Source organism: Bubalus kerabau, chromosome 10, assembly GCF_029407905.1.
Source record: "Bubalus kerabau isolate K-KA32 ecotype Philippines breed swamp buffalo chromosome 10, PCC_UOA_SB_1v2, whole genome shotgun sequence".
Lineage (NCBI taxonomy): Eukaryota > Metazoa > Chordata > Mammalia > Artiodactyla > Bovidae > Bubalus > Bubalus kerabau.
This window is the reverse complement of record NC_073633.1, coordinates 17,390,259-17,415,605: the sequence shown is the minus strand read 5'-3', so window position 1 is coordinate 17,415,605 and position 25,347 is coordinate 17,390,259. Positions and strand designations below refer to the sequence as shown.

At 48.3% G+C, this 25,347-nt stretch overlaps 1 protein-coding gene and 1 long non-coding RNA gene across 2 annotated transcripts in view; one reads left to right on the top strand and one right to left on the bottom strand.

Annotated features, from left to right (window-relative positions):
• Positions 1–25,347, top strand: part of MEGF11 (multiple EGF like domains 11) — a 389,965-nt gene that overhangs the window by 75,779 nt on the left and 288,839 nt on the right. The gene's annotated exons all lie outside the window — the stretch shown is intronic.
• Positions 10,286–15,618, bottom strand: LOC129620915 (uncharacterized). Its single transcript, XR_008698858.1, has 3 exons — positions 13,978–15,618; positions 12,944–13,157; positions 10,286–11,738 (listed from the first exon to the last, which is right to left on the bottom strand). It is a non-coding gene; the product is annotated as an uncharacterized LOC129620915 (long non-coding RNA).

Below are 25,347 nucleotides of genomic sequence, written 5' to 3'. Positions count from 1 at the left end.
CAAATCTCAGGGGTCAACCCAGGGTGCTTCCGGGCACTTCCCCCACCTACTGATCTGCTCTGGAATCTTGGGGAATGTTCTAGGTCTTTCACTAGATGAGGTTTTATTTTTATTTTTTTTGTTTTTGGCTGCGTGGCATGTGAGATCTTAGTTCCTTGACCAAGGATCAAACCTGTGCCTCTTGCACTGGGAGCGTGGAGTCTTAGCCACAGGACCACCAGATAAGTCCCCTATCTGAGGTTTTAATCTGGAGTTTTCAACCATGGAGCTTTACTTTACAGGATCAGGTCTCATGTTCTTTTTTGTTCCTTTGGGGGAGATGTCAATGAGCTTGTACGATTGGCAGGAAGAAGGGACTGTCAAAAGCAAGGTTTCTGGGTCATAGGCCCCTCTAGTGAGGCCTCTGGGGGCTGTTCCCTGATTTGGTGATGGGAGACAGGCTGGGGCCCTGAGAGGAGGAGGCTGCAGGGTAATCCTCCAGAATTTCACTGGGTGTGCTTGTGTGAAGACAGAGGCACTGTGCAAGGGCAGCCAGGGAAGTGGGCAGAAACAGATTGGTCGAGAGCACATGGCCTGAGTGCCCATCAGGGTAAACATGAATTCAGGCTGAATATAATTGAAGCCAACTGCATGCACTCTCTTTATTTTGCTTTTGGGGACAACGAGGCAGGGCGGCTTGTGCTGCGTGTGCTGTCCTACCTTCTGGCACACTTAGTGGAGCAGGTGCTGCAAGGATGTCACAGAGGAGGGCAGAATGAGGGAGCCTGAGCTTGCTCTGGGCACCTCTGTGCCCCACCTCCTCATGTGGCACAGGTTCCAAAACCACCAACTGCCCCTGAAGCAGGTGCTGGCAGTGCCTCCTGGGGCTGACAGATTAACCATGTTTTGTGATATCTGGAGAGTGAAAGTTCTAGAAAATTAATTAGTGGCAGTAGACACTGGCTACCCAAAGGCTGAGAAATTGATGGGGTTTTTGTTTCTTTTTTGTCATGGAACAAGTTATCAGCATGTGTGTTGATTGATTTCTTGCTAAATTCCTCTCTTTAAAAAAAACACTCTTGCAGTTTGGAGTCCCTTGAAGCATTTTAATGAACTCCCTTCCTGAGTCACTTGTTCTTCATGGTGTTGAATCTCCCCTACCTCCTGTCTCTCTCTCTCTCCTGATTCTGATTCTCAGATCTGTAAGGCTTTCTGAAGAGCCAGGACCCGGGTGAGGCAGTCAAGGCAACTAGGGCTGAAAAATTTAAGGAGACCCTGGCTCTCTCATGGTCTGTGAGTGTAGGGTTGGCACCTGAGAGAGGCAGAGCCTCCTTAAATTTGTATGTTCTCAGTACCTGGCTTCCTCACCCAGGTCTTGCTATCCTGACTGCTGTCTACTCTTGTACATCTGAGGGGAAGCAGAGTCAACATTTGGGAATTCAGACACAAGTGCTCACAGATATGAACAGAGTCAGAGTCCACAGTAAACTCAATAGACCGTGGTGGAACCTGCCCCACACAAAAGCCTATTTTCACGTGGCGGCCAGGTGTCCTCCACTGGCTGGGATGGACCTTCACAGTTGCTCAACACTCCCTTTTGTGGTCTCGTAGGTTCCTGAGCAGAGAAGGCAATGGCACCCCACTCCAGTACTCTTGCCTGGAAAATCCCATGGATGGAGGAGCCTGGTAGGCTGCAGTCCATGGGGTCACTAAGAGTCGGATAGGACTGAGCGACTTCACTTTCACTTTTCACTTTCATGCATTGGAGAAGGAAATGGCATCCCACTCCAGTGTTCTTGCCTGGAGAATCCCAGGGACAGGGGAGCCTGGTGGGCTGCCATCTATGGGGTCCCACAGAGTCGGACACGACTGAAGCGACTTAGCAGCAGCAGCAGGTTCCTGAGGCATATCTCGTCCTCAGAGAAAAGGCCTCAAAAAGGCTGCTGAGTTGGGGATCAGGACAAACTGAGCCCCCATCCGCCCATGTTGCTTTTTTGGAGCTCGAGCTATTTACAAGGCATTGGTCCAGGTGAAATTGTAAAAAAAAAAAAACACAGCTGTTATCAATTTAAAAAGTGACATTCCTCTCATCTCACCACCCCTGGAACCAAAGGAGAGGAATTATTGAATATGTGACATAGGAGGAGAAAGATGACTGTGCATATTAAGCAAGGGGAAGAGTGATTGCTGAATCCATGATGTAAAGGAGATCGTCACCACAAAATTAAACACAAAAATATTCAGTCAAAAATAGTTACTGTCTATACATTATAGGCTTGACATATGATATGTTTTCTACTTTTAAAAGGCTCTTGTAATTTCTGGATAACCCATTTAGCTCTCTGGATCCTGCTACCCAACCCCGAATCCTCCCAGACTTCTGTGCTATCAGAGAAGGTATTTTCTTGGCTTTTAACCCCTTGTGGGGATTTTTCCAGCCATGTATATGAAAAGTTTCTGGGAAGAGGAGAACCCTAAAATGATCTCTGGGGTTTTCTTCTGTTTTTTTTTTTTTTTCATTTATTATTTATTTATTTATTTTTTTGCTACACCACATGGCATACAGGATCTTAGATCCCAGACCAGGGATTGAACCTGTGCCCCCTGGACTGGAAACTTGGAGACAACACCAGGGACGTTCTTTCTCTGGCGTTGTCTAAGCTTCTTTACTCACATCAGCAGAAATCTCTCAAATCATGGGACTCCGAAAATACTCTCTGGCTCTTTCTCCTCTGCCTCTTTTCAAGGTTTAGCATCTTTGAACAGGGAGAATTAGCAATGGACATATCAAGTGGGGAAGAAGGAGGTGACTGGCTAAGGAATGCTCATGAATATTGAGTAACTTCTCTCAGGTATTGGATGATTGTTGAACTGACTGTCCTCCTCTCAAATGCTTCCGTGGGTGACCCAAGTATCTAGGGCTACCTCTCAGGCAGATAGGAACCACCACTCCTTGGTTACTTGTGGCCAAGGTCCATTCTAAAACCACCTAGGATCCTCCCCAGAGCAGAAGGCTAGAGAACATGGGCTGACTCTGAAGCAGGAAGAAATTAGGGAAGCCAGAGGAAGCCCTTTGTGAAAACAAAGGTGAATTTTTAGACCAGTGTTGTCCAAAAGAACTTTCCACAGTAATGGAAATGTTTTATATCTACACTTTCCAATATGGTAGCCGCTAGTCTGTGTAGCAGCTGAGCACTTGAAATGTGGCTTGTGTGACTGAGGATCTGAGTTTTACTCAGATTAATGAAAATTAGCTTAAATAGACACAGGTGGCTGCTCAGCTGGCTAGTGCAGTTCTAGATATTCAGGCTTGAAGGAGGGTGGCCTGGGGAATGGAGGTGGGGCTAGGAAAGGAAGCGCCTGCCTGGAAAGGGGGCTCTGGGTCCTTTTGAGAGGAGTGGGGCAGCTCCTAGGGGCAGCATCTTCTAATAGCAGAGACAGGTCCAGGGGTGGGGCTGGGCTGGGTTTCAGGAAGGATATAACTATGGTTTTCCAGATTATATAGTATCAGGGTTTAGGCCACTGGTCTTCCCTTTCTCTGGAAAATTGCACAGAATCATATCACTTACAGCACTAGGGTTCATCTGATCCAACCCGCCCTTCTACAGAAGAGGCCAGGTCGGGGAAGGACTCAGTGGCAGGCTTGGGCAAAGATCCAGCTCTTTTGATCCCTAGCCCAGAGGTTTTCCCAGGGACCATGCCTCAGTTCACCAAGGCCAGTTTTTTCTTGACTAGGCCCTGCATCCATGCTTCATTCTTCTCTTGGAAGGGGTGGGATGGGGCTGTTCCCAGAGGTCTGTAATAGAACAACCCTAGTCCTCTCTCCCCAGCCCATTTCCAATCTTTGGCCTCACTCTGACTTTTGGGTGAGACTTTTTGGGTGACTGCCTATTCCACCTCCAGGTGGCAATGGACACAGGATCTGCTGATGACTTTTGGATTTGGCCCAGGTAAATGTGGACTTGGCAGTCTCCTTAGGTTCCCAATCCCTCTGGAATAGAATGAGTTGCCAAGAATAGAGCAAAAAGCCCTGAGCAGGCGACCCATCACCAAATGTCCTGAAGCCTAGAGGGAGGATCTTTTCTCAGGGAGACAGCACACGTGAGTGCATGTGTCTCAGGCAAAGGGAGGAGGTGTGGCCAGCCCCTTTGAGGACAACAGCTTTGGAGGAGAGACCTCTGGTAATTGAAGGGAATATTGCCTTCATCTGCTGGGATGGGCTGCTGCTGCTGCTGCTGCTGCTAAGTCGCTTCAGTCGCGTCCGACTCTGTGTGACCCCATAGATGGCAGCCCACCAGGCTCCGCCGTCCTTGGGATTCTCCAGGCAAGAACACTGGAGTGGGATGCCATTTCCTTCTCCAATGCATAAAAGTGAAAAGTGAAAGTGAAGTTGCTCAGTCATGTCCAACTCTTAGCAACCCCATGGACTGCAGCCCACCAGGCTCCTCTGTCCATGGGATTTTCCAGGCAAGAGTACTGGAGTGGGGTGCCATTGCCTTCTCCGGGATGGGCTGTTGACTTGTGGCAAATGATCCAAGGGTGATCTCTGCAGGTAGGTGGCCAGGGGGCTTTCCTGTGGGTCTCGGTGAGAAGGAGGGTTGGACCTTTCCTGAACAGCTCACAAGGTTTGGTGTCGTCTCTCTGGACCCCACTGCCTCTTTCCTGCGGGGTTGAGCAGGGGAGAGAATCAGGCGTTGGTCCTCAGCTTGCTGCTGCTGCTGCTGCTAAGTCGCTTCAGTCGTGTCTGACTCTGTGCGACCCCATAGACGGCAGCCCAGGTCCTCAGCTTAGTAGACCTTATTTTATTCCACTGTTAGTTACAATTGGCTGTTGACATCCTTCACTAGTCTAACTCCAGGGCCTAGATTAGTCTCTGGCCCACTGGAGAAGCTGGAATAGAAATTTACTAACTAAATAATCATTTTTTGTAAAGAAGGGCTTTTGTAAAAAGAGAGTCCTTTGGTGAAATTTTGGACCCCTAATCTATTTGGGGTTTGATTGTGGTAGACATGGCCAGAAGTTTGGCATTTTGGGGAGATGCACTGTTTCCTGAGTGGGCAAGCATAAAGACTGGAGGAAACAGTGTCCCAGGCCACAGAGCACCTCTGAGGGGGCTGCCTCAGCATTTGGAAGCTGCCGAGAAGGGGGAACATTTGAGCTGATATTACCTTCTGTGACAGGAGCCCTGACAGCACCCTGAACTTGTTCCTCCCAAGCCCCCTGGCCACCTGCCTACAGAGATCTCCCTTGGACCATTCCCACCCCTCCTCTCCCCAAATGCGTGCTATGGTTAAGGCAGCGCACCTAAGCTAGGGATCAAAAAGGAGTAGACAGAATGGGCAGGTGGGCCAACCTTGTTAGACACGGCCAGAAGACATGAGTTCTGCAGCCAGCCCTGCCATACATTCATTGTGTGACTAACAGCAAGCCCGGATCCTCTCCGAGCCTCAGTCTCTTCCTTTGGCAAAATGAGGTATATTGGTCAGGGTCCAGCAGAAAAGAGATCTTGCAAAGGTGGGGGCAGAGTATAGGGACCCTGCATGAGAGATGTGCAGTGTCCCCGCCCCCCAGAGAGTGAGTGTAGGGCCTGGAGCTGAAGGATAGAGGAAGGCAGTACTAGGAGAGAGAAAAGGAGAGTCAAGTAATCACCGACCTCAATCTCTTCCTTCCCATTTGCTGCTGGGACTCCCCATCGGCGCAAGCGAGGGCATGGTTGCTCGCGGACGCCATCCCGGCAAGTCGGCCTCTCAGACCACAGAGTAGCCTGGGGAGGGAATGGGCCACATCTAGCCCATGAGGGATTGTACAGTGCGGCTACTGGGAGAGGCTGTCCGAGGGAGGCAGGGTGAGGGGGGGGCGTCTGTTGATTTCCGCTGGCGTCCTGGGTCTCTGCTCCTGGGGACAGGGCGTCCCCTGCCCGGCTCCGTAAAGGTACCAGTCATCCTCCTGCGGCAGAGCAAACTTCCACTGCAGCCCGGTCCTGGAAGGGGGCGGAGGGCCCTCTGCCTCCCGCGCCGTGCCCCCGCCATCCGTCACTCTGCCAGCCGCGTGAAGTAATGATAGATTAGTGCACATTAGGCCTCCCATCCCGCGGGCCTAAAAGCCGGGGCTTTACCAATCAGCGAGGGGCGAAGCGGCGCGGGGTGAGCGGGCTCCGCGCGGGGAGCTGGAGGCGCCGGGAATTAATAAGCACTTGGAGACGGCAGGGATATTGAACTCATTCCTTAAATCAATCCTTAACCAAAAAGGATGAGGGAATGAAATTTTGGACAATTAGTGGGTAATGACGACCTTGTGAAAGGAGCTATTGACGAGAGTGTGACGAGGATGGCCGGGGTGCAGGGAAGGAATGGATGAGGAAAGGGAACCCGTAGGTCCCGACCCTCTCAGAGAGCAGGGTGGGTTGGCTGGGGATGCCCCCAGGTCGGGTCTGGGGAGCCTGGTGGGTGGAGGAAGTCAGCGTGGTCTTCCTGGGTTAGGAAAAGGGCCTCACTAGAGAGAATTTCGTGACTGAGACTTGGTGACCCAGAACCCAACCCAGCGCCGCCCCTCCCCCCCCATCCCCTTCTCCTGGGACCCCCACCCTGTGCGAAGTACTGGGCAGTGTAGGGTTAGGGTCTCTGTATCTTGGACAGACCCGCAATTGAATAATGGATTTCAAATAAGGGACCCACAGTCCTCTTCATCTCTTTGTCACCATCTTACATCAGCCCCAGCATTATGGGAGCAGGACCAGGGTCCCAGAGGCAAGGCCATGCCCTCCACCTTGGTGGGAGCCTGGCCCCCGCTCCCAGCCCCGGCTTTTCTGCTCCTCTGTCTTTTCTGGCCTTCTCTCTGGCATAGTGGGTTGGGCAGAAATGCTGGCTCCCCGGGGCCCCCTCCCCCCATCCTTCACAGCGGACCCCTCAGCACCCTGGTCACTATGACTCCCACAGCAGCCACAGGCGCCCAAGAGGCCCTTTCTTTGAAGGAGGCGTCTTCAGTGGCTTCCTCAGGAAGCAGAGGCTGTGGCAGGGATTCAGAACACTGGTGGGGGTGGGGAGGGATGGAGGGAGGGGAAGGGAAAGGAGGCCGGTAAGGACATGGCCTCCAGTAAAGAAGAAGGTTCTGGAACCTGAACCAGAACTCAGAGTGATCCCCTGGTCAGAGTGGGTCTTTTGTATCTGTCAGTTGCTGACTGTCAGCTGTCAGGAAAGTGAAAGTTTAGTCGCTCAGTTGTATCCGACTCTTTGCCACCCCGTGGACTGTAGCCTACCAGGCTCCTCCATCCATGGGATTTTCCAGGCAAGAGTACTGGAGTGGGTTGCCATTGCCTTCTCCAGAGGATCTTCCCGACCAAGGGATCAAACCCAGGTCTCCCACATTGTAGGCGGCGCTTTACTGTCTGAGCCACCAGGGAAGTCCCAGGAAGGGGAGTTTCTAATCTCCTGGACAGGTGGCAGCAGTCAGCTGAGGGCGCTTCTTGTGGTGGGAGGTGGGGATGGTAGGAGGCCACCCACAGGGCAGATGGCAGGTAAGAGTATTTGCTGCAAAGGCTTTCAGAGCCTCCCTGGCCGCCCCCTTTCATTCCATCAGGGATGAGAATCAGAATCCCTTCCCTTTGCCTAACATTTCACAAACTTCAGGATTCACTGGTGGCTCAGATGGTAAAGAATTCGCCTGCGGTGCTGGAGACCTGGGTTCAATCACTGGGTGGGGAAGATCCCCTAGAGAAAGGAATGGCTACCCACTCCAGTTTTCTTGCCTGAAGAATTCCATGGACAGAGGAGCCTCGCGGGCTACAGTCCATGGGGTCACAAAGAATCGGACACGACTGAGCTACTAACACTGCCACAAGCTACAGAGCACTTAAAAAAAATTCTCATGTTATCCTCACAGCTCAGCTCACTTTGCAAGAAAGGTTTGATCTGCATTTTATAGTCAGGAGCCTGAAGCCCCGAGAAGCCAAACAGTGTGCCCAAAGACCACCCTTCTAGAAAGGTGAACTCGCTAGTTCAGTGGGACCTTAGCCGCTGAAGCCACTGTGTTGATTCAGCTCAGACTGTCCACCATCTAGGCGTTCCCTTTGAGAGACCCTGCTCTCTTAAGGGGAAGCTGCTGCTGCTGCTAAGTCGCTTCAGTTGTGTCCAATTCTGTGTGGCCCCATAGACGGCAGCCCACCAGGCTCTCCCGTCCCTGGGATTCTCCAGGCAAGAACACTGGAGTGGGTTGCCATTTCCTTCTCCAATGCATGAAAGTGAAAAGTGAAAGTGAAGTCGCTCAGTGGTGTCTGACTCTTTGCGACCCCATGGACTGCAGCCTACCAGGCTCCTCCATCCATGGGGTTTTCCAGGCAAGAGTACTGGAGTGGGGTGCCATCACCTTCTCCACTTAAGGGGAAGAGTGACCCTAAATAGAGCCTGTTGTTAGTGTCTTGCTTATGCTTCTCCCCACCCCACCCCACCCACTACCTGTTTAGCTCATCTCCTTTGCAGAATGCAGGAATCTGAGAGCTCTCCCCTTCTGGACCGAAATCCCCCGGAGACTGAGGGGCTTCAGGAAGGAGGCATTATCTCAGAGCCCTTCCCCTCTCAGTTTTTACTCCATCTTCCCCTCCGCCATTGCCTACCCCAGGTCTTGACTCAAGCCTTACTGCAGCTGTTATTATTGTGTGGTTATAGGGACACTGCGTCTTTAATACAGCTTTTTAGGTAGAAAGATGACCAAAAGGAGCCACATTTAAGTTAAAATGACAACGTAGGTTTCCTTCTGGATTTTTTTTTTTTGGCAGATAGTCTCTTAGTAAATTACATCTGATGACCCAAAGTAAATTGTGCCCAGGATTTATGCTTTCTGTGGACTTGCAGAGCCCAGTTCCCAGGACAGCAGGAAAAAAGGGAACCTGGAGAAGGACTGACTAATTGCAAAAATTATCTGTGTGTGACTTATCCTTATGGCCCAAGTGCTGTAGTCTGGCTTCTGTTCCAGCACCTGCAGGTAGCAGGTATGGGACAGCACTGTCAGAATCTCCAATAACCTGATATTGGGGTGGACTTATTCTGGTCTGGGATGCTTTCTTCTCAAGACTTAACTACAAAAATTAAAATGAAACAAAACAGGGCAGGGAAGCTGTAGATAAGGAACCAAGGACATGGCATCTTTGAAAGTTTTCCCAAAGGAGATGTCAGTGTTCGCTGAGACCGCCAGAATTTACTTTAGCTATTATTATGGATGAATAATTATGGGCAAACCAGCAAGTAATGTGGGTTCACAGCAGGTTAATTGGGAATAATGGGTTTCATTCCAAACTATGAGAAATGATATTTCAGAGAGAGAGAAAGAGAAAGAAAGAAAAGAAGGGAGAGAGGCAGGGCTGGGATGGGGAGAGAGACTTTGCAGAATGCTCAGAGTGCCAAGGCGGACCTTTCCTTGCATGTTTGGCTCTGTTGGTCCTAACCAAGTGTCTAGGGTCCAGACATCTGGGCTGGGGTCTTTGTTGGCAGAGTGGGGGGGAAGATGAGGGGATGGGGGCTGAAGTCAGAGAAATCAGGTGGCTTATTCGCATCATTTCCTTTTCCTGCAATCAGGATGGACAGCCTGGCATTCAATCACTCAGCACGTGTTTTTTGAGTGCCTCAGATGGACTAAGCCCTATACAATGCTTTGGAGGCCTGGTCACCTCCAAAAGTCTGTGTGGTGGTGAGCGGGAGAGACACAGAGTGATAGAGCCGGGCGTTGACCAGATCAACACGGGTCAATAGATTCACGATGTAAGCCACAAATGCCAGCTGCATGTGTGATTTAAAATTTTCTAGTAGCCTTATTAAAAATGGTAAACAAAAAAAGAGAGGGAATTCCCTGGTAGTCCAGTGGTTAGGACCCTGCATTTTCACTGCTGAGGGTGTGTGTGGGTTCAATCCCTGGTTGGGGAACTAAGATCTCACAAGCTGCATAGCCAGAAAAAAGGGTAACAAGAGCAAAGTGACATTAATTTTCATAATACATCTTATTTAATCCATTATATGCAAAATATTATCCTTTTAAAGTATAATCAACATTAAAGATTATTAATGAGGTATTTTACACCTATTGCATTTCTCAATATACACTTGTCACATTTCAAATGCTCAATAGGATGTGTGGCTAGTGGCTACTCTATTGAATGGCACAGGATCAATCATAAATAATCGTACACAGAGCTGTGGAGAATGCTGCAAAGGAGAGGTTCATAAGTGTCTAACGGGCAGGCCTGATGGCTGGACAGGGGCTGCAGGGGTCAGAGAAATAACCATTTGAGCTGCAGTCTGCTCTTAGCTGTAAAAATGAAGTAGGGGAACGGGGTGTGGATCCGTGTGTGTGAGTGCTAAGTCGCTTCAGCCATGTCTGGCTTTGTGCAACCCTATGGACTATAGCCCACCAGGCTTCTCTGTCCATGGGATTTTCCAGGCAAGAATACTGGAGTGGGTAGCTATGCCCTCCTCCAGGAGTTTTCCCAACCCAGGGATCAAACCCAAATCTCTTATGTCTCCTGCATTGGCAGGTGGGTTCTTTACCCTTAGCACCACCTGGAAAACCCGTGTGGACCCTTATGGACCCTTTACTATCAAGAGGGTATGAAGCCTCATGATAGTAAAATCGAGTCCCCTTCTGGGTTGTCTTGGGACACAGCCTCCTTTGTTCTGGCTGCCCCTGGACTTGGAGGGTTTCCTTTGCTACCCCCAGCTGTGGGAGGGATGGTCCATCACCTTGGGGCTGTTGGCCCCTGTCAGGATGCTCAGTTTGCTGTGGCTCTGCTCACTGCAGCTGTGGAAGGCAGGGCTGAGGCTGTACATGGGGAGAGAGGATGCTCCTCAGACTTCTGCCTTGGCTGCAACCACAGGGACCATGGCCAAGTTTAGTGTGTCCAGGGCAGGGGGCACAGGGTGGCAGGGAACTGGAACTCCACCTCCTCAGGAGCCATTTTGCCTGCTCCTGCTGTGTGCTCCTCCTCGAAGCTATACGTTTCGGTAACTTCCTTCACTTACACATTCATTCAGCAGATATTCATCCAGTACTGCTCTGTGCCAGGCGGGAGGCCAGGGGCTGGAGATGCTGGGGTGAGTGTGTACAGGGTCAGGAAAAGCATCTCAGGGGAGAATGACGAGAAGGAGGCAGGCATGGGGAGATCCAGGGAAAGAGCTTTCCAGGCAGAAAGGACTGGAAAGGCCCTGAGGTAGGAATGAGCCTGGCTTGCTGGAGGGAGAAAAGGAAGGTGTGGCAGTCTGGGGCAGGGAGAACAAGGTGGGCATGATATGAGGTGAAACCAGAAAGATGTGCAGGGGCCAAATCATGGAAGGCCTCCTAGGCTAGGAAGGAATTTGGATTTCATTCAGATTATAAATGGAAGACTCTGGCGGGTTTTAAACAGTGGAATGGTGTGAACTGACTTGTATTTTTAAAAACTCTTTCTGGCTGCTGGGTGGAGAATAGACTGAATGAGGGACACAGGAGTCTGTCGAGGAAGCTTCTGCAAGTGAGAGATGCTGGTGCGGGGATCCGGCTGGGAGCGGTAGTGGAATTGCACGTACACTTTAGAGAGAGCCAACAGGATTGCTGATGGAGCGGAATCAGTATAACGCTAGCATCAGTGAGAATGGTGGTGTCCTCCTCATGGTGGTAAACCCTAGGGCAGGGGGAGCAGAGGCCAAGGGAGGACCAAGTTCCGTTTTGTTCATGTTGAATTTGAGAAGCCTCTCTGCCATCCAGGGAAAGATGTCAAGCAGGCAGTTGGTGATGTGGATCTGGAACGCAGAGGCAAGGGCCCTGCTGTTTTAAATCTGGGTGTTGTCGCTGTACTGATGGTGTTTAAAAAAGGCTGTGGTGTGCCAAATCACTCAGGAAGTGATGCATGGAGAGCTAGAGGGACTTCATGGCATCCTTGTCTTGCTCTGCCAGGCAGGGCCACCCCTGGCACTTGGAGCAACTTTGCTGAGAGCATCTTGTATCCCGGTCGTGTCTTCTGCAGGGTGTAGGAGTCTATGGCTGTTCCCCATCAGAGCCCAGCTTGGGCCAGGGTCTGGCCCAGCAGGGCATGGAGGGTGGATGGAGGGAGACCACTCCTTTGGTCTTCTTAGTGCCCTCCTACACTTTCTCAGCGTCCTGACTCAGGACCTCACAGGGACCCGGGAGCTTTTCTTCCTGCCCTTTCCCTGTTAAGTCCCTGTAAATCTCCCAGCTGCCCTGAGTCTGGGAGATGAGGACACAGGTGAGAGGGAAAAGGAGAGGAAATGGAGAAGAAGAGAGTGAGAGAAGGGCAGAGGGTGGCCCTGGGAGGGCTTCAGGGGTCAGGAGGACCAGAGGAGAACCAGAATGAGCTGGGGGAGGACAGAGGTCACAGGAAAGGGGGAGGACAGAGAGTTTAAAAAGTGCTCCTTTTTCTCCAGTGCTGGCTTTAGGGACTAGTTCCCTTTACCTACCTGGGAAGTAAACACTGCCTCTCATCTCATAAGGAAAGCAGTCTGAAGCTTTAGGACAAGGTCAGACGCCCTCTGGATCCCCACCTTATACCAGGAACTTGACCTACTCTCTGCACTCCACACTGCCCTGCGAAGGGATCGCACCACCTCATGGCACTGGCCTCAGGCCTGAAGCTCAGGAGGTTTACAGCATCTGCCTGAGACCGCAGGGGATTGGGGTGGGTGGCGGTGGGATTCAAGTCTTCATCTATCAGATGTCAAGTCTAGGTGCCTGTGCCACCCACCCCCTTTTGGTTTATTTTTCTCCACAACTAAGCCTAAATTCTTAAAAAAAGATGACTTTGGGGGAGAATATTATTTCTAAAGTGCTGGGAGGGGAAGGGCAGTGGTGTTGCCATAGTTTGAGAGGATATGCCTGCGCATGCTCAGAGAGGGTGACTGGCACTCCTCGTGTTGCCAGCCATTTGGAGACAGAGTTCTGCCAGGAAAGCCTGGATTCTGTTTCACCTCCTGTCCCCAACCCCCCTCACCTGCCCCCGGTGGGCACAGCTGTTGGCAGCTGCAGTCACCTGCCTGGGATCAGCAAACAGATGGCCCTGGGTTTCTGGGACAGTTCCAGTTTCAAATGTTCTTTCTAGTTGTCAAACAAATGTACTGCCTTTTAGTTCAGAAATTATGGAGCACCTTATGCATGGCTGTAAATCCTGTCAGCTCTTGCAGGTTCTGTCTCAGAAAGGTGCAGCCCTAGAAAGGAAGGATGGTAATTTTTAAAGGCTGCTTAGCAACTGGGATTAGGGTCTGAATGGATACTGGAAGGGTCATCTATAGAAGAAGTGGCTTTCTGTCCAGAACTCCACAAAGTCCAGAGGAGACATGCTAGACCTGGTGAGAAAGATCCAGTGGGATAGGAATTATTGTTCCCATTTTACAGGTGAGAAGGATAAGGCTCGGAGAAGTGAACCACCAGCTCAGGGCCTTCAGTAAGTCATAGATGAAGCTTGTACTTGAAGCCAGGTCCCCTAATTCTTGGTATAGTGTTGTCTCCATTATCTGATTCTCAAGAAGAAAGACCTCTGATGTGGGTCCAGCAGGACTGCCAGGTACAGCTATCCAGGCTGTGCACTGCACCATTTCATTCACATTGGTGTTGAATATGATGGGTGCCCACAGAGTTGTGAAATTCAACTCTGGGTCCAGGGAAGTCTGGCCCTTCTCTATCCATCTGCTATCCTCCCACCTCAGTCCTTGCTGGTACTACAATTGAAGACGCGGGAAGGGTGTTGACTCCAAGCCTCCAGTAGCAGGTGGAGTAAGTGATGGCTTCACCTTAGTGTTTTTCACCTGGTTCAGGCTGCAATGGGCCCCCCACCCAGTCCAATGGTCCTGCTCCCAGGTGTACTGTGCTTTTCTGTCTGCTCACCCAGCACCATTTGCTTAGGGATGGAACTGGAAGAAGGTGGGTTTGGGGCCTCTGGTGGGAGATGAGGCCAGCTGACGTCCTGACATTTAGGATGGCTTCCTCCTCCCTCTCGCTATTCCCCAGCCCACCCACCCACATACGTACCTGGAATTAACACTGTGGCACAAGCTCTTCTTAAATATGACACATCTGCTCCTGCTGTGCAGGGAGGGAGAATTTATAGGTGAGAAATCAGTAGACTGATCTTCACTCTGCTCCAGTGGTCAGGCTGTCGCTGATTGATACCCCGCGCACAGCGCAGCCTGGACGGCTCCTTTTTATAGGCTCCGCCCGCCTTCCCATAACTCAGGAGGGAAACTGTAAATCCTCAGAGGCGGCACAGCAATCCTCTATTAGGACAGCCACCTGGAGTTCCTGACAGGCTCCTCTCTCCGACTCCACATCTCACTGTCAAGGCAGCTGTGAGCTGAGGGGATGTGCCCCGCACAGGGAGCCAGGAGATCTGGCCAGCTCGGAAGCTGCAGGCTGGGAAGAGCCGGTAATGACCAGGGTCACCTGGTCTGACAAATGGTCAGCCTATGCATTCCTTCTGCCAGCGGGGAGCTCACTATCTACCAACCCATCCATCTTTGGAGAACTCCCCTACTTCGGGTCACAGATTTCTTCTTCTCTCAAGCTGGGATCCTGCGTCCAAGTGTTTTCATCTTATTTCTTTTCTTTGGTGCTGAACCGAAGGAACCTAATGGTAGAGTAATTGCCGTGTTTAACTTCTCCGCTAGAACCCAGCTCATTTAATTCTCCCTATAAAAAACAAGTCAGTACTGTGTAACAAAACATGTTGTAGTGGCTTAATATTAAAGCAGAATGGAACAAGCCTGGATGGGTGGGCAGAGCGCTCTCGGTTTCTCCCTCCCTTCCCTGCTCCCCAACACGAGTGTGGTAGTTACTCTAAAGATGGAGCCGTGCCTCAGTGTTCCTTTATTTTAGCCTTTGTCAAACCTAGTGTTTCTCAATCATTAGAGTGTCTCAGCGTTAGGTTACAGGGTTGTATGCACCCATATGAATACATCTTCAGTAGTGATTTAAGTGATTTGCACAGGCAATTTTGACTATAGGCGATGTTTCCCTCACATGATAACTTTTGAACTTAACCTCCACCCAAGAAGTGATTTGATCATGTCTTTCTTTTTTCCCCCCTTTCCTTTTAAAAAGTGTTTCCCCCTTTTTTCCTTTTCTATTGAGGTATCACATAAACCGTAAAATGTATACATCTGAAGTGCACAGCTCAATGAATTTTTACAAATGGATACATCTGTGTGATTCCCACCCAGCTCAAGATATAGAGCATTTTGTCGCCTGCAAGGTTGCCCAATCCCCTTCCTGGTCAATACCATCTCTCTTCCCAGAGGTGACTCTCCCTTGTTGTTGCTGTTGCCGTATCTTAGCTTTACTCGTTCTTGACCTCATCTAAATGCAGTCACACTGGAAGCCCGCTGTCTGGCACCTCATGCTCAGCATAATGCCTCATGGCACGCCACAGTGATTCCTTCTTCATTTCTGATTCTTTTTTAGAGTATAATTGTCTTCAATGTTCTGTTAGAGTCTGCTGCCCAGTGAAGTGAATTGGCTATATGTGTACACATATCCTTTCCCTCTTGCGTCTCCCTTTCACATCCCCCACACACCTCACATTTCTAAAATGTGAGAGCTATATTCCTAAAACCAGCAATGGATGGGCATATGTCCTTCCGAGTGTCTACACCTTCAGCCCTCTAGACCCTTCCTCAGAGAGGCCATCTCAGGGCTCCTCAGCCTGGCCTCCCACCCCGAGTGCATCCCAGCTTGTCTGGTCATTTTCCCTTGGATTTCGGCCTCTAATGGTATGTGATTTGACCCATGTGAAGAGAGTGGGGCAGCATGCTCATTTAAAGCATATCCCTTGAGAAGTAGGGAAAAAATTGGCTTAAAACTCAACATTCAGAAAACTAAGATCATGGCATCCGGTCCCATCACTTCATGGCAAATAGTTAGGGAACCAATGGAAACAATGAGAGACTTCATTTTTGGGGGCTCCAAAATCACTGCAGATGGTGACTACAGCCATGAAATTAAGATGCTTGTTCCTTGGAAGAAAAGCTATGACAAACCTAGACAGCATACTAAAAAAAAGCCAGCAGAGACATTACTTCATCCACAAAGGTCTGTCTAGTCAAAGCTACGGTTTTTCCAGTAGTCATCTATGCATGGTAGAGCTGGACTATAAAGAATTTTGAGCACCGAAGAATTGTTGCTTTTGAACTGTGGTGTTAGAGAACACTCTTGAGAGTCCCTTGCACTGCAAGGAGATCCAACCAGTCCGTCCTAAAGGAAATCAGTCCTGAATATTCATTGGAAGGACTGAAGCTAAAGCTGAAGCTCCAATTCTTTGGCCACCTGATTCGAAGAACTGACTCATTTGAAAGACCCTGATGCTGGGAAAGATTGAAGACGGGAGGAGAAGGGGACGACAGAGGATAAAATGGTTGGATGGCATCACTGACTCAATGGGCATGAGTTTGAGTAAGCTCCAGGAGTTGGTGATGGACAGGGAAGCCTGGCGTGCTGCTGTCCATGGGATTGCAAAGAATTGGACAGAACTAATTTATTGAACTGAACTAAGAAGTAGGTGGAGATTTGACAGAGGAATGGATAAAGAAGATGTGGTACATATATACAATGGAATATTACTCAGTCATTAAAAAGAATGGGCTTCCCTGGGGCTCAGATGGTAAAGAATCCACCTGCAATGTGGGAGACCTGGGTTGGAGACCTGAGTGGATCCCTAGGTTGGGAAGATCCCTTGGAGAAGGGAATGGCTACCCACTCCAGTATTCTTGCCTGGAGAATTCCAAGGACAGAGGGGCCTGGCAAGCTACAGTCCATGGGGTTTGCAAAGAGTTGGACACAACTGAGTGACTTTCTTTTTCATTAAAAAGAATGAAATAATGCCATTTGCAGCAACATGAATGGACCTAGAGAGTGTCATACTGAGTGAAGGAAGTCACACAAAGAAGGAGAAATATCGTATTGTATCCCTTATATGTGGAATCTAAAAAGAAATGACACAAATTAACTTACAAAACAGAAAGAGAATCCCAGACTTAGAAAATGAACTTATGGTTGCCGAGGGGAAGGGATAGTTAAGGAGTTTGGGAAGGTCATGTACACACTGCTATATTCAAAATGGATAACCAACAAGGACCTATTTATTGTATAGCACATGGAACTCTGCTCAATGCTATGTGCCAGCCTGAATGGCAGGGGGTTCTGGGGAGAATAAATACTTGTATATGTACGGCTGAGTTCCTTCGCTGTTCACCTGAAACTGCCACAACATTGTTAATCAGCAATTTGTTGTTCAGTTGCTAAGTACTGTCAGAGTCTTTGCAATCACATGGACTGCACGTCAGTAGGCTTCCCTATCCTTCAATGTCTCCTGGAGTTGGCTCAAATTCATGTCTATTGAGTGGGTGATGCTATCTAAGCATCTCAACCTCTGTCGTCCCCTTCTCCTCCTGCCTTCAATCTTTCCCAGCATCAGGGTCTTTTCCAATGAGTCAGTTCTTCGCATCAGGTGGCCAAAGGATTGGAGCTTCAGCTTCAGCATCAGTCCTTTCAATGAATATTCAGGGTTGATCTCCTTTAGGTTTGATCTCCTTGATGTCCAAGGGACTCTCAAGTGAATTCTCCAGCACCACCCCAATACAAAATAAAAATTTGAAAGTTTGAAAAAAAAGAAGTAGATGGAGATTGTATTGTCAGCTTTCCTGATGTGGAACACTCCTGAGCTCTCTTTGCTCGTGTGATTGCCATGTCTTTCCTCATCTAGGGCTGTGCTATTGATATTTTGCATCAAGAGCATACCCCTTAAATTCATCCCTGTTGTGTTTCATATTCTCCCATTCAGTCTATTGCTTCAGCCTGTCAAGTTCTTTTGAGAGCCTCATCCAATTCTGTCAGACTTCATATTATTCAAGGGTCCTGTGAGCCTGTACTCCAGATGTTTGTCCAAGTCATGTGAGCTGTGTGACCTGATGCCACAAGCTGACCTTGGGATGGCTGTGTCCTTTAATCGGTGCATCCAGGCAGCTCTTCCCTCTGCCTGGAGCACGCCTCCTTTAATACCTGCACAACTGGCCCCTCATTTCCTCAAGTCTGTGCTCAAATATCACTTTTTCAGTGAGGTCTTCCACACCACTCTATGTCAAGTTTCAACCCTTTCTTCCAATTCTGACATTTTATATCTCCTTCCCTTCTCTCTTTCTGCCATAGCACTTATACCCACATAACATATCTATTATTCACTTGTTTATTTTCTTATCACCTCTAGAATATAGGTGCCTCTAGGTATAGAAGTAAGTGTGTGTGTGTGTGTGTGTGTGTGTGTGTGTGTCTGTGTGTCTGTGTCCTTTTTGGGCCCAGGACAGCACCTGGTATGTGGTAGGCACTCAACAAATTATCTTACTCACAGTAATTAACACAGAGTTCAGATGCAGGTTAAGGGGAAACTCCCACCAATCACAGTATTTTAAACAAATAGAGGTATTTATTTCTTGCATAGCAAAATTTCTGGAAATTGTGTGTCTGATGCTGTCATAGTGGTTCCACCTTGTCATTGAAGACCTAGGCTTTTTAACTTCTCTGACTCTACCATCCTGTGCATATTGGCATGTTGCCTTACGGTTACAAAGTGGCTGCTGTACCTCCAGGTATCACAATCATGTTCCTGGCAGGAAGTGGGAAGAGAGGAAGATTTTTTCCTCAGGAGGCTTTGTCTTTTTATTTAGGGAAGAAAGTTCTTCTTAGCTGACTTTTCAATACACTTTATACCAGAGCAGTGACATGTGCCCACCCTTATACTAATCACAAGCCAAGGGGGATGAGATCACTAGTCTTAACTCATCTTTTGGGGCTGGTGCTCCTCCTAAGGTGAAAGGGTCTCCATCTATCACATAAACAAATTGGAGTTCCATTACCAAAGAAAAGGTGGGGGGTGGAGGGAATGATTGTATCATGAGAGACAGTGAACATCTTTCAGAAGATCTGTTATGCTGTTTTCTGTCCTTTGCTAATCTGGAAGAATGCCGCTTAGTCTGCCTTGCCTTGTCTGCAGGGAGGTTGCATCCAATTCTGGGGACCATCTTGGCCTCTTCCAGGCTCTCACTGACCCTCTGGAATCCAGCCCAGCCATGGGGTCTCAATAATCCTTCCCACCAAAGCTCTCCCTCCATCACTCTCCTCCCATCTCCTCGCACTCTACTTCCGCAAAAGGTCCCAGAAGGTACTATGCACCAAGACCTGCATCCCAAGGTCTGTCCCATGGTCTGGCATGTGTCATCGTGGTCCCTCGGGCATAAGTGCTCAGGCCTGAATCTTCCCCTTCTGCCCTTCCATGTGCTGAGAAGCCGCTGAGAGTCTGGCTGTGGTGGTGGGGAATGGTGGTGGGGAATGGTGGTGGGGTTGTGCAGAAGGTGTGTCTAGAGTGTTCACAGTTGTAGACCAAGTCAGAAGGCTGAAAAACCTGAGAGGATCTTCCCTCCAAACTCCCAAACAATGGAACCAAAGCATCTTAAATGGCCCCAACCTTAGGACTGGGGATGGGTCATTCATTCCTGGGGTTTTTGCTTTGTCCTTGGGCCGTGGGACTCCTGGACACAGCTCTGGGGTGAAGGATGGGAAGAAAAATGTTCCTGGATGGGCACAATAGGTGCTACCACAAACTGGCACTAGGTATCACACAGAGCCCCATGGGCATGGTGTGTGTCATTAATTCACTGGCCCATTGCTGCCCTCATCACTGCCCCCTCAGGGCTGGTGCTTTCCTGGGCTCCCTGCCTTCTACCCACCCGAGAGTGGGCAGGTTGGACCCACCCCAGGAAGTAATGAGTTACCCATCACTGGAGATGTTCAAGCAGAGACTTTGCAGCCCCTGGGCTAGAGTATTATAGAGCAATTTCCTGCATCTGGGGGAGGAGTGTTTCTTGCTGTGGAAAGAGCACTAGATCACTGGTCCCACAGCCTGAATTCTGCTCCCAGTTGTACCATTTGCTGCCTGAGGGGAGCAAATCTCTTAAACTCTCTGACCCTTGCTTTTCTCACTTAGAAAGTTGAGGGGCTAACAATTGTGAGAGGATTGTTTGAAATCAGTGAGATTGTGGCCATGAAAACACTTCATAAACTTGACAGATTTAGCATCATTATTACTCAAGTTAAGTTTAGGCGCATGGCAAGTTGGCCAGAAGACCAACTCTCAAAGGAAAATTCCATCCTCATTTAAATTGAGGTGTAAATCACAGCTTAAAATGTTTCCACTAGGAGTAAGGGCATTTTTTCCAGCCTGTATTGAGATCTAACTGACATATAATATTGTGGAAGTTTAAGGTGCCCAATGTGATGGCTTGACTCACGTATATATTGTGAAATGACTTCTGCAATAAGTTAATACTTCCATCACCTCACATAATTACCTTTCTCTGCATGTGTTGAAAACCTTTAAGGTCTACTCTCTTAGAAACTTTAAAATATACCACACAGTATTGTTAACTATAGTCACCATGCTGTACATTAGAGCTCCAGGATTTATTTAACTTATAGCTGAAAGTTTGCATTTTTTGACATGTATTTCCCGCACCCCCTAGTCCTTGGCAACCACTATTCTACTCTCTGTTTCTATGAGTATGGCTTTTTTGAATTCCACTTATGAACAAGATCATACAGTATTTGTCTTTCTCTGACATTTCACTTAGCATAATGCCCTCAAGGTTTATCCATGTTGTTCCAGATAACAGGTTTTCTTCTTTTTCTAGCTGAATAACATTCCATTATATATAGATGTAGATGCGCGTCATAGCGTCTTTATCCATTTATCTGTCATCGGACACTTAGGGTGTTTCCATGTTGTCTTTGCTATTGTCAACAATGCTTCAATGAACGTGGGGGTCAGATCTCTCTTCCAGATAGAGACTTTGTCTCCTTTGGATATATACCAAGAAGGAGAATGCCGGGCCATATGGCAATTCTATTTTTAGTTTTCTGAGGGGCCTCCATGCTGTTTCCCATAGTGGCTGCACCGGTTTCAGTTCAGTTCAGTCGCTCAGTTGTGTCTGACTCTTTGCGACCCCATGAATCACAGCACGCCAGGCCTCCCTGTCCATCACCAACTCCTGGAGTTCACTCACACCCATGTCCATTGAGTCAGTGATGCCATCCAGTCACCTCATCCTCTGTCGTCCCCCTTCTCCTCCTGCCCCCAATCCCTCCTAGCATCAGTCTTTTCCAATGAGTCAACTCTTCGCATCAGGTGGCCAAAGTACTGGAGTTTCAGCTTTAGCATCCTTCCTTCCAAAGAACACCCAGGACTGATCTCCTTTAGAATGGATTGGTTGGATCTCCTTGCTGTCCAAGGGACTCTCAAGAGTCTTCTCCAACACCACAGATCAAAAGCATCAATTCTTCGGTGTTCAGCTTTCTTTACAGTCCAACTCTCACATCCATACCTGACCACTGGAAAAACCATAGCCTTGACCAGACAGACCTTTGTTGGCAAAGTAATGTCTCTGCTTTTGAATATGCTCTCTGGGTTGGTCATAACTTTCCTTCCAAGGAGTAAGCATCTTTTAATTTCATGGCTGCAATCACCATCTGCAGTGATTTTGGAGCCCCCCAAAATAAAGTCAGCCACTGTTTCCCCATCTATTTCCCATGAAGTGATGGGACCAGATGCCATGATCTTAGTTTTCTGAATGTTGAGCTTTAAGCCAACTTTTTCACTCTCCACTTTCACTTTCATCAAGAGGCTTTTTAGTTCCTCTTCACTTTCTGCCATAAGAGTGGTGTCATCTGCATATCTGAGGTTATTGATATTTCTCCCGGCAATCTTGATTCCAGCTTAGGCTTCTTCCAGCCGAGTGTTTCTCATGATGTACTCTGCATATAAGTTAAATAAGCAGGGTGACAGTATACAGTCTTGACGTACTCCTTTTCCTATTTGGAACCAGTCTGTTGTTCCATGTCCAGTTCTAACTGTTGCTTCCTGACCTGCATATAGGTTTCTCAAGAGGCAGGTCAGGTGGTCTGGTATTCCCATCTCTTTCAGAACGTTCCACAGTTTATTGTGATCCACACAGTCAAAGGCTTTGGCATAGTCAATAAAGCAGAAATAGATATTTTTCTGGAACTCTCTTGCTTTTTCAATGATCTAGCGGATGTTGGCAATTTGATCTCTGGTTCCTCTGCCTTTTCTAAAACCAGCTTGAACATCAGGAAGTTCACGGTTCACGTATTGCTGAAGCCTGGCTTGGAGAATTTTGATCATTACTTTTCTAGCATGTGAGATGAGTGCAATTGTGTGGTAGTTTGAGCATTCTTTGGCATTGTCAAGAGAACTCACTGGTCATAGCAAACATTCTCTTCCAACAACACAAGAAAGACCTTGCACATGGACATCACCAGATGGTCAACACCAAAATCAGATTGATTATATTCTTTGCAGCCAAAGATGGAGAAGCTCTATACAGTCAGTAAAAACAAGACTGGGAGCTGACTGTGGCTCAGATCATGAACTCCTTATTGCCAAATTCAGACTTAAATTGAAGAAAGTGGGGAAAACCACTAGACCATTCAGGTATGACCTAAATCAAATCCCTTATGATTATACAGTGGAAGTGAGAAATATCTGGGTCGTGAAGTTCTTTTTTGTATAGTTCTTCTGTGTATTCTTGCCACCTCTTCTTAATATCTTCTGCTTCTGTTAGGTCCGTACCATTTCTGTCCTTTATTGAGCCCATCTTTGCATGAAATGTTCCCTTGGTATCTCTAATTTTCTTGAAGAGATCTCTAGTCTTTCCCATTCTGTTGTTTTCCTCTATTTCTTTGCATTGATCGCTGAGGAAGCCTTTGCCAAAGAGTCCGAAATGCAGTACTTGGATGCAATCTCAAAAATGACAGAATGATCTCTGTTCATTTCCAAGGCAAACCATTCAATATCACAGTAATCCAAGTCTATGCCCCAACCAGTAACGCTGAAGAAGCTGAAGTTGAATGGTTCTATGAAGACCTACAAGACCTTTTAGAACTAACACCCAAAAAAGATGTCCTTTTCATTATAGGGGCTGCTGCTGCTACTGCTGCTAAGTCGCTTCAGTCGTGTCCGACTCTGTGCAATCCCATAGACGGGAACCCACCAGGCTCCCCCGTCCCTGGGATTCTCCAGGCAAGAACACTGGAGTGGGCTGCCATTTCCTTCTGCAATGCATGAAAGTGAAAAGTGAAAATGAAGTTGCTCAGTCGTGTCCAACTCTTCGCGACCCCATGGACTGCAGCCTACCAGGCTCCTCCATCCATGGGATTTTCCAGGCAAGAGTACTGGAGTGGGTTGCCATTGCCTTCTCCGTCATTATAGGGGACTGGAATGCAAAAGTAGGAAGTCAAAAAACACCTGGGGTAACAGGCAAATTTGGCCTTGGAGTACAGAATGAAGCAGGGCAAAGGCTAATAGAATTTTGCCAAGAGAATGCACTGGTCATAGCAAACACCCTCTTCCAACAACACAAGAGAAGACTCTACACATGGACATCATCAGATGGTCAACACCGAAATCAGATTGATTATATTCTTTGCACCAGTTTACATTCCCACTAACAGTGTAGACGGATCTCCTTTTCTCCACATCCTCGCCAATACTTGGTATCTCTCAGTCTTTTTGAGAGTAGCCATTTGAACAGGTGTGAGGTGATTGCTCATTGTGGTTTTGACTTGTCTTTCCCTGATGATTAGTGATGTTGAACATCTTTATATATCTGTTGGCCATTTGGATATTTTCTTTGGGAAAATGTCTATTCGGGTTCTTCGTCTATTTCTAAACTGAAGTATTCGGTGGTGGTTTGTTTTTTTTTTCTCTTGAGTTGTATGAGTTCCTTATATATTTTGAATATTAACCCCTTATCAGGTATATGAGATCAGAAATATTTCTCCCATTCTGTTCAAGAGCATTTACAAAGAGATGCCATGTAGGCTTGTCTGAAAACACAGAGTTCAAAGTCACAGGGTAGAGGACTTAGAAATCTTTAAGTAGAAGCTGGAGCTGATTGTCTGGCCTATTTTAAGATGTTGTTTGGTCATTAAGTCATGTCCAACTCTTTTGCAACCCCATGGACTGTAGCCCGCCAGGCCTCTGTCCAGGCAGGAATAAGATGTAGGTTCATGCTTGAGTGAGAAGTGCCATAGAAATGGGCCTCTGTCTGAAGGTGGAGTTTGAGGTGAAGGGAATGTTTGGGCAGCAGAGGCGTTTCCACTATTTACCTTCTCAGAGTTGACTGAGGAAGCCCACACTTCCCTGCTACTCTTTAGGATCTGGGAGAAACTTTCCAACATTCAGCTTCCTGGGTTCCATCTGTAGAGACTGTATTCAGTGGAGCTGGGTGAGGGCCCAGGAACCTGCATCTTCTAAAATCTCCTTTCTCCTGAGCCATCCCTGGGTGATTCTGCTGTGAACCAGAGCGGGGTGCAGAGGGCCGTCTGTGCCCAAGGCCAGCAGCTGTCCCTGGATCCTGGTACCCAGGTCTGTTCTCAGCCGGAGGGCAGAGTGGGCTGGCTTCGAGGAAGCTGCTCCGAGGCGGGGTCCAGATGGCTCCTCCTGATGGGAGGAGAGGACTGTGTTTATGCAAAGCCTGCCTTTGGAGAAAGAACTTTAAACGGTTGGCTGCAGTTAAACCGAATTTCATTAGCTTTTCTACACAAAGCCTCTGAGTCTTGGCTCTGCCCAGGAGAAGAGGAACACCTGGGGTGGTACCAACTTGGGATGTTCCCAGCAGGCCTCTGGTTAGGGGATGAAAATGATGCAGGGCTTTAAAGTGACCTTTTAAATATTTAGACCTCTTTCTGGCCCCGTATTTATCAAAAATAATGTTTGGAATCTACAGCCGCATTTATTTTCAGCCCATTTGCAAGTTGTTCACGCAAGCGAGCATTTCATCAGCCAAATGGGAGACGCTGTGTCTCACCCGGAGAGCCAAACATTTCAGAGGGGCAGCAGCGGGAGGGGCATCTGGGGATTAATTTAAAATAAAATCCTATTCCCGTGTTCCCATTACCACCTTGGAGGTTGGTGTGTGTATACAACCTCACACCCTTCTTTCATCTAAAATTAAAAAAAAAAGTTTGCAGCAGAACTTTAACCTTCCCTTTAGAAATCATCCCGAAAGGTCAGAGCTGTGCTCCTGTAGATTTCCGGGGCTCAGCTGGGAACTGATTAAAGCTGCCAGCCGTGGCTTGTCAGCTTTGTCAGAGACGACTCTATAAATTCTTTGTTATTCACTTTGCTGTATGTTATAAATACATTTATCTTCCTCTGTCAGGCGTCTGCAGGACAGGTGCTAGTGGGCTGGCAGTCCTGTTTAAGCGCTTCCAACAATGTCCTCTTTCAGTGACATTAGTGCAGGGACAGAGATGGCAGGAGATTCGGGAACCAGCGCCGCG